We start from the raw sequence: 9,359 nt of genomic DNA, 5'->3' as shown, positions 1-9,359 counted from the left end.
AGCCGGCCCAGTGGGTCGTGATAGCACCCAGGGCCCTGAGGCGGGAGGAAGGAGGGATGAGACTTGGGGGCACACGGTCCAGACATGGGAACAGTTGGAGGCAGGAAGGGCTGCTGGGAAGATGGGCTGTCCGTACCCAACCAACCCATTTCTAGACCTGGAGGTTTTCTGTGTGACCTTGGTCTGTGACAGGAACAGTGCCAGGACCCAGGGTTTGTGACAGCTTTGCTCGCTGAGCTGGTCATGTGAGTCTCCTGGCCTCACCCGCCGCAGTGATGCTCACTGAACACTTTTCTGTCCAGCTGAGACCCTCTGCCCGCTCCCTTTGAGGTTGTGCCCTTCCCTCCTCATCCAGGCCAGTCATGACACAGCGCTGTTGTCTGTCGCCATCTCCCTGGATTCCTCAGGTCCCTGGACTATCTAAGCTCGGGTCTGTGTCACTCTGCAGCTGCCTGTGTGGGCCACACAGCCGGGAGTCCAGGAGATTTAAAAATTGCATGAGGATCACAGTCATTCCTGTCCAAAGATGACGTTCTAGGTGGAGCCAAAGCTCCCTGTGACCAGCAGCCCCCTACCACCTGGGGTGTGGAGGGGTTTGCACGAGTCCTTCTAGACGCTTCATTTCATAGCTTTGTACCGCCAACTGGAAATGCTGATGCAGTCGACTTGGGATCCCTTGCTTTGTGATGCCCAAGGCCAGCACGAGGATTGCTGTGGGCCTGTGGGTGCTGCCCCACCCCCCAGGTGGCCCTTGTGTTGCTGACAGCCCCTCCCTGGGGATGTGGAGCTCATCGCCAGTTCCCACCAGCAGCACAAAGGCTGCGGCAAGGGTGGGTGGTTCTTTTTGGAACCAGCTGCCACAAGGCCCCTCTCCCACAGGTGCCTGCCAAGGTCCCGCTGCCCTCCTCTGAGTTCTGGGTTGGACTTGTGGCCAGTGTCCTGTGTCTGCGATGCATGGCTTTGTCGTGCTCTCGTCCAGGCCTGGGCTGCCCCAAGAAGCGGATGCCGGCCGGTGGAGAGAGTGCTTCAGAGAGCATCCAGCCCAGCTGGTAAAGCTGGCCGGTCCCGCTGCGCCCGCCGCTCTCGGTCCGGGGCGTGGAAGGCGCCTTGCGGAGGTTCCACACGTGTCACCTGGTTACGCGGGAGGCTGACTGCTTTTCACATGCTTACTGGCCGCTTGGATTTCCTCACTTGGGAGCTGCCTCTTCTCTTAGGTTTCTTCCCTGGTTTTCTATCAGGTTTGTGTTTCTCACTGATCAGTAGGAGTCCTTTGTTTCATATTGCACGTTTGATTCTGTATGTTTGCAGTTTTCTCCTAGTTTGTTGTTGGCTTTACACTCTGGTGTCTCGTTGAAGAAATTCTTAATTTAATGTAGTCAAATGTATATTTTTTTCCTTCATGGTAAATGCTTTTGTGTCCTGTTTAACTACCCTTTCCTGCCTCTGACACCTTCCTGTATTTCATCCACTAGTTCTTTGTTTTACTTTTCACATTCCAGTTTGTGATTCTTTTTACCATGCTGTTTATGCTGGTGGCTGGAGATGGTCACCCGGTGCCCCTCCCCCTGGGCACTGCCTGCCCTGGTGAGCCGGCGTCCAGGGGTCCAGACCTGTTTCATGGCTCTGCATTCCACTGGTATGTCTGTCTGTCCTGACGTCGGCCCCAGGTTCCCTGTTATGACAGCTTTAGGACAGTTCATTTCCAGCAAGGGGCTCGCCCAACCACATCCATCAAGGGAGTCTTGGCCCTTTGCTCATATGTGTAAATATCAGGATATTTACATCTGGGATTTGCACTGGAGAAATGTGGACCCACTGGATTGGAAGAAGTGGCTTGTTGTGACGTGGAGAGTTGCAAATTACGAACACGCTGCTGGTGCAGCCACTTGGGTCTGCAGTGCTGTCGCGCTGTGTGTGCAGGGCAGCTCTGCTGCCGTCCAGCAGCGTCAGCACTACCACAGGGGAGGGGCACAGTCCCCCATCAAGGCTGCCCTCACCTCGGACACCGGCCAGAAGCTGGGGTCCCCAGGCCACGTGCACTTTTGACCAACTGGCGACAAGTTCAGAGGTTCTCATGATCCCCCTCGGATTCAGCAGCTCACTAGGATGACTCAGAATCCAGGGAAGCACTAGACTTATGATTTTACAGTCTTATTATAACAGACACAAAGCAGGACTGGACAAGTGAAGAGACCCACACGCAAGGTGGGGAGGATCTGGGCTGAGTGCTGTCCCTCCAGCACACCACCCTCCTGGCACGTCCCGCTGAGCCTCCCTGTCCAGTTGGTTTGGGGTGTCACTGTGTCATCCCTGGCCTGAACTCCAGCCCCTCCTCCCAGGACGTCCCACCCTCTGATCACAGGGTGGTTCTGCCCGGTGACAGCCTCCATTTAGTCACCTCATTAGTGTCAACTCGGGTGGCCGGGGCTACTGTGACTAACGAGTACCCACCCCTCAGGTCACTCCAAGGAATCAGAGGCTCCCTCCCCAAACCAGGGGGAAGGCTGGACACATGGCTGTGCAGCAGATGCCTTTCCCACCAGGGTTTGTAACTCCCTCCCTGGAGGCCGGCTCTCTGGAACTCTGGCCCCAGGTGCTTTATTTTGATGCTGTTGTAAATGGCGTCTTTTTTTAGGTCTCTCCTGAGGTCAGGAGTGCGCAGGAGGGCAGTCACCCTTGTCCCTGGGAGCCCCGCTAAGCTTGCTCACCCTAATGGCAACTGTTCTGTGGGCCTTTGTGGTACAGTCACTGGCACTTTTGTTTCCTGCATCTCCTGTGTTGAAGTGAGGCAAGCAGGCACAGTGGCCTTTATTCCCGATTTTCATTGGTTTAACAAATATCTGAATGCTGATGATGTGGCAGATGGCAGGCTGCTTTGCGGATTCAGAGGGAACAGATGGAAATCCCTGTCTTGGTGCAGGAATACTACTCTCTATCAGGTGAGTGGGACACTGGGCAGGTTAGACAGAGGAGGTACCAGGGAAAAGGTGAAGGAGGAAAAGGTGCAGAGAGAGCTGCCGATGTCGTCCTTAAATAGGGTGGGTGGCCAGGGGTGGCCTTGACGAGGTGAGTAAAACTTGAGGGGATGGACAGAGGGAGCCATGCAGATATTTGGGAGAAAACAAGTGCAAAGGCCCTGGGGCCGGTCTGCAGAAGAGCAAGAGGCCAGTGTGGCTGAGCTGAGCTGAGCCAGAGGAGGGGGTGGGGAGCAGTGATAAGGTGGGTCAGTGTATAGACCGTGTGATGTCCACTCTGAGCTGTGCAGACATGGGATCAGAGCTGACCTTTACCCAGATTTCTCAGGTGTGATGGCAGGGCCACTAGCAAGGAGACCAGTGGTGCTGGTTGAGGTGGTAGAGCGGCGGGTTCCCAGTGGGAGCCGAGGTAGAGGCAGCAGCATTTGGTCCCAGGCTGGCTCTGAGCTGAGTGCTGAGTTGGGAGTCCACGTCCATTTCCTGGGAAGGGGAGACTGAGGGGCTGAGACCTGTGTGGCCGGGTTTTGGCAAGTCAGGTTGAATGTGTCTCCAGCACATGGGGAGTCCTGAAGCCAGGAGAGTGAGCCAACGTCAGGAGGGCAGGGTGGTCTAGAGGGGGGTGTTCCCCGGAGGAAGCCGCCAGCTGGCCCCTGCAGATTGGTGCGTGGTCTGCGTAGCTGTGGTCATCGCAGTGAGCTGTCTTCCTGGCTTGCACGTTGTCCGAGTGGGGGTCTCATCGCATCTCCTTTGGTCCGGGGGGTGGTGCGAATGGTTTTCAGTGGTGTCGCCGTATCTTGGGCGAAATCCCCTTTCGTCAGAACTTCGGCCGCTGGTTCACTCATGTACTGTCCCTGCCTGGTTTCGGAAATGCTAAGGTGTCGTGGAAATTCTTCTCACCTCCTGGGGCGTTTGTAGGAGGTAATTCTAGTCTGAGCCCGGTGTTTTCTTTTGTGGGTGTTTTTAAAACTAGTGATCCTGTTTCTTCATGGTTATAAGGGCTGTTACTTCTGTTCTTCAGCCACTTATGTAAGTTTTTTATTTCCTGCGTTTTCAAATCCGGCCTGTAAAGTCTTCGTGTCTCTGATGTGCACGTCTGTGTCCCTTCCCCCTTCCCAGCAGAGCCCTTGGTTGTGTCCTCTCGCTTTGGGCTCCATGCTTTCTCAGTTCCCCAGGGACCTCATCCCCTCCCAGCCTTTTTCCTAGAGACCATAAAGCTAAAAGGTCCCCCGCAGTGTCCGCTGGGTAGCGCTACGTTCTGGCTGCAGTAACTTTCACGATTCCTCGTTTATTTCCTCCCAGGCACCTGTACAGGTGGACTGATGCTACTCCATAGGAAATAAACAGCCCAGGTGTTCTCACTACCTGTTGCTGATTCCTGACCCAGTGCCCACCTTCTTTCCTCTGAGGATTTTATGAAGCATTTCCTAACCATTCTGTCACCTGTTTCCCTGAGTAGAGACTCTCTCACCAGGCTTCGTCCCTGTGCATTTAGTCTGACCCTCTGGGACGCGCCCCTGGGTGGTGGTCTTCCTTCCCCGGGCCAGCACACTGGCCTGGCCAAGTCCTCACTGTTTTCCCAATAGCCGCCCACCTGCCCTGCATTTGTCACGTGCTGTCCCAGTGTGGTCTGTTTCTTTTCAGCTATAAAATTGCTTAGGTTTTAGTAGTGACTGCATTTTATTAATTAGAACCCTTTAAATTTATTTTTAAATTGAGGGGAGAGTCATACAGCACACAACTGAGCGTACAATTCAGTGGCATTTAGTAATTCACAATGTTGTACAGCCCTCACCTCTAGTAATCTGAAACTTGTAATTATTAATCTGTCAGTGAAACTGTAAAGGAGAGGCTCGTCCAGGACCATCTTGTACGGAGACTGGTTCCGAGTTGGGGCAGCGGAGACAGGTGGATCTCGGTGGATCCGGGAGAGCCTGGCCCAGGGGCTGTAGATCCAGAGAGGAAGGCTGGCCCTGCCCTCATGTGTGCCCCCAGGACACACACACCCTTTCCACTGTGTTTGTTTGAACAGTCAGCCCTCAGCAGAGGTCAGGGTCACCTCCGCTCTCAGGCCCTCAAGCCCATCTGGGGTTCCACTCAGGGAGCAGAACACCAGGCCCTGTCTCTCCCTTCCTTCTCCAGCCTTTCTCCTGCTCTCCGAGCTCGAAGAGTTTTTAAAAAATATCTTTGTCAGCAAATATTTTTAGGCTAGAATCTTGCTTTGTTAAGCTCTGCAACCAATAATTTCTTTTTTCTGATTTCTGTTCTAACGATCTTCTGTTGAAGGAATGAACATCTAGTATCTAGTTTGAATGGGCAGGGGTGGTAGGGTAGTCAGTGGGGGAAAGAATTTTAGAAACTGAAAGGGAAAATAGATAATTCAGCAATAGTGCAGATTTTTAATACTCCATTTGATAACAGGACACTGTCACTTGGCTGAACCTGTTTATAGAACATTCCACCATCATTTTCAGGTGCTCATGGAACATTCTCCCAGGATAGATGATATCACAGACCACAAGACAAATCACAATAAGTTTTAAAAGACGGAGAACATACTTTGCATAATTTCAAACTCCAGTGGAATTAGATATCTACAACAGAAGTCTGGAAAGCCCCCCATGTTTGGAAGTTAAATAACACATCTAAATAGTGTGTGGGTGAAAATGAAAACACAGTATATCAAAATGTGTGGGATACAGCTAAAGCAGTGGTACAGAAAGATGTACCGTTTTTTAACACCTATATAAGAAAAGGCCTCAATTAAAAAAATCTCAGCTTCTACCTTAAAACACTAAAGAAGAGCAGACAAACCCCAAGGGAAGCAGAAAGAAAGAATGATTAACAAGGAAATCAGTGAAACAGAAAAACCACTGATCAACAAAGTAACACACCAATTAACAAAATCATGAATGAAAGAGGGGACATCACTACTAATTCTACAGAAATGAACAGGCCTTATAAGGGAATACCAGGGAGACTGTACCAACAAACTAGATGAAACGGACAAATCCCTAGAAAGACACAAATCACTGAAACTGATTTAACTAAAGTCAAGTCTTTATACAAAGGAAAGCTCAGGTCCATGTGGCTTCACCAGTTACATGCTATCAGTAACACCAGTCACTCACAAACTCTCAGAAAATCCAACTCATTTTGAGAGGCTAGTGTTATCCTGATACCAAAGTAAAAGACATCACACACACACACACACACACACACACACACACACACATGCACACACGCCAGAGATCATGTGTCTCACATGAACATGGTTGTAAAATCCTTAAAATATTAGCAACTGAAATACAGCAACATACACCATGGCCAAGCAGGATTTATCACAGGAATGCAAGGTTGGTTAAACATCTAAAAACCAGTTAACATAATAAACCATTTTCACAGAATAAAGGGCAGAATTCATAAGATCATCTCAATAGATGCAGGAAAATATCTGGCAAAAATCCCACAACCACTTGTGATTAAAAAATGTCAACAAACTAGGAATAGATGAGAACCTTTTCAACCTGATAAAGGACATCTGTTAATTTCCAAATGCTGCTGTATCAGATCATTACATACGTAGTTGTTCAAAACATCACAAGTGTATCATCTGACAGTTCTGGAGATCAGAGGTCTGATACGATTCTCATGGGACTAAAAGTGTCGGCAGAGCTGTTCCTTCTGGAGGCTGCCGGGGACTTTCCTTGCCCTTTCCTACTGCTAGAGACGCCTGCATTCCTTGGCTCCTGACCACCTCCCTTCACTTCGAAAGTCAGCAACTGTGGGTTGAGTCCTCTCATTGTCTCACACCGACCTCTTCTGATCCCCTCTTCTTCCACTTTTAAGGACCCTTGTAACTACATTGGGGCCTCCTGGAAAATCCATGTTTATCTTACGGTCAGCTGATTAGCAACCTCATTTTCCCTTTGCCATGTAACCAGACACATTCACAATTCCAGGGATAAGGACATGGACATCTGTGTTTGGGACAGCATCTGTGAAGACCACAAGCTAGGCTCCTAATTCATGGTGAATGATTGAATTCTTCCCTGTAAAATCAGGAACAAGGGGACTCACTCTTGCCACTTCTCAACATTGTACTAGACCTGCAGTTAAGGCACACACAGAAGGCAGCGTGCACACTGGGAAGGAGGATTGTAAAAGTGTCCTTCACAGATGGGACCCTGTATGGAGCTGATCTTAAGGAGTCCAGATACACAAACATACCTGAAACTAGTAAGTTTAGCAAGGTCCTGGGATGCAATATAACAGAAACCTGCTGTGTTTATACATACTAATGACAATCTGAAAATGAAATTAAGAAAATTCCATTCACAATAGCATCAAAATAAAATACTTAGAAATTACTTTATCAAAAGTAGTACCAGATTTATACACTGTAAACTACAAAAAAAAAAAAAGCTAAGAGAAAGAAGATCCAAGTAAATGGCTAGATATTCTATATTCCTTGATTAGAAGATCTTTGTGATCTTGGGTTGGGTAGAATTCTTAGACACCACATCAAAATCATAAGCCATGGAAGAAAAAACTGATCAATTGGACTTAATTAAAATAAACTTTTGTACTTCAAAAGCCAACATTTAAAAAAATGGAGACAAGCCACAAATGGAAAAATATCTGCAAATGTTATCTCTGATAGTCCATAGCTTATAGTCTTGTATCTATGATATCTAGTCTTATAACTCAGTAGGAACACAGCTCAATTTAAAAAATGGGCAAAAGTCTTAGACATTACACTGTAGATATAAAAATGCCAATAAACACATGAAAAGGTGCCCAGCATCAATTGTCAGAGAAACAGAACAGCTCAGAACAACAAAACAAAACTGACCATACCAAATACTGATGGAATGTGGAACTGGAATTCTCATACTTTGTAAAGTGAAACAATCATTTTGGAAAACAGGGTTTTAAAAAATTTAGACATAAATACTATGTCAGCCAGCAGTTCCACTCCTGAGAGCCCACCCAAGAGGAGTGAAACCTGTATCCACACAAAAACTCATACACAAATGTTCAAGGCAACATTATTCACAATAACCCCAAAACAGAAACAAGCCAGATGTCAACAAATGTGGCAAATGCATAAAAAAATGCATAAAAAAGTATTGATCAGCCATAACAATAATGCAGCACTGACACACCATCATGTGCATGAACCCTGAAAACACGTTCAGTGCAAAAGGAGACAGAAGACCATATACTGTTCGAGAATGTTCTAAAGCTGGACTATGGGTGTGGCTGCACTATACAAATTTAATAAGAATCACTGAGTTGTATACTGGTAATGGTTGACTTTTATGGTGTGGGAATCACATTTCAATAAAGGTGTTTTAGAAAAAGAACTGTGTTCCCAGCCACATGTTGCAAGTCAATCAAAAAGCACAAACCATTCCAGACTCCAGTTTTTGGCTGTAAACAGAAAAGGCCATTTTTGTTAGTAGTTATTCACTGGATGGTGTTAATTTGATTCAAACTAAGTTCTAATTCAGACAATAAAAGTTAAGCAAGTATTTACACCCTCTTTGAGATACTAAAGTACTGTTAACACTCAGAGGAAAGACAACTTGGGGTATATTTGTACCCACATGGTTGGTCTACTTTTGTGGCTAGTTTACTCTTCTTGGTCCAGGCTGGGTGACAGCAGACATGTAATGCAGTATACTAGGAAACAAGACTGCTGGCTAATGTTCAGCTAGGAACAAATTAATGCAAGGTTATTTTAAAGTTACAGTGAACTTCATCGTAGCCTTCTAAACGACCTGTCTTGAATCTAGACTTTCCTCCTTTTATGTGGTGTCACGTTACTATTACTTGGAGACAGAATTTCTCTGATAGTGGCATTAGAGTATGATGGGCTGGAACCTGGGTCTAGGTTTTAGGGGGTCCTCGTGGTGTTGGAGGATTGACAGCAACTCACAAGCAGCTAGTAAGAAAGAAAACTGTCAATTTTGTTGAATCGGTCCTTAACCACCATCTGTTTCCTGGTTTCCAAAGCAAAAGGCTGGGACTGTCTCATCTATGGATGCTCATAATTTGTGTCTTACTTTCTCCTTTGAGGCTGTCTTTATTTATTGGAACACTATAGTATAAGAGGGGTAGTTGGTGTTAATGATGCAGTGTAATTGCTCTGGGCTTATGACTATGTTTATGTAAGACTGTTGCTTTTAGTATATGATGTTGAACATCTCGGGACTACCCTTATGGTAATTCTAGTCAGTCAGTCACTAGTAACCAGTGCGTCACTTAGTTTTTGGCTTACCTTTAAAAGGTTAGGAAAATTTGTTTCATCCAGAAGTATTTTAAGGAGTAAGAGAGATGGTCATTGGAAGAGATTATATAAAGTCTGTCCAGTGGACAACT

Source organism: Vicugna pacos, chromosome 18 (genome assembly GCF_048564905.1).
Source record: "Vicugna pacos chromosome 18, VicPac4, whole genome shotgun sequence".
In the NCBI taxonomy this organism is placed as follows: domain Eukaryota; kingdom Metazoa; phylum Chordata; class Mammalia; order Artiodactyla; family Camelidae; genus Vicugna; species Vicugna pacos.
Note: the sequence above shows the minus strand (reverse complement) of the source record.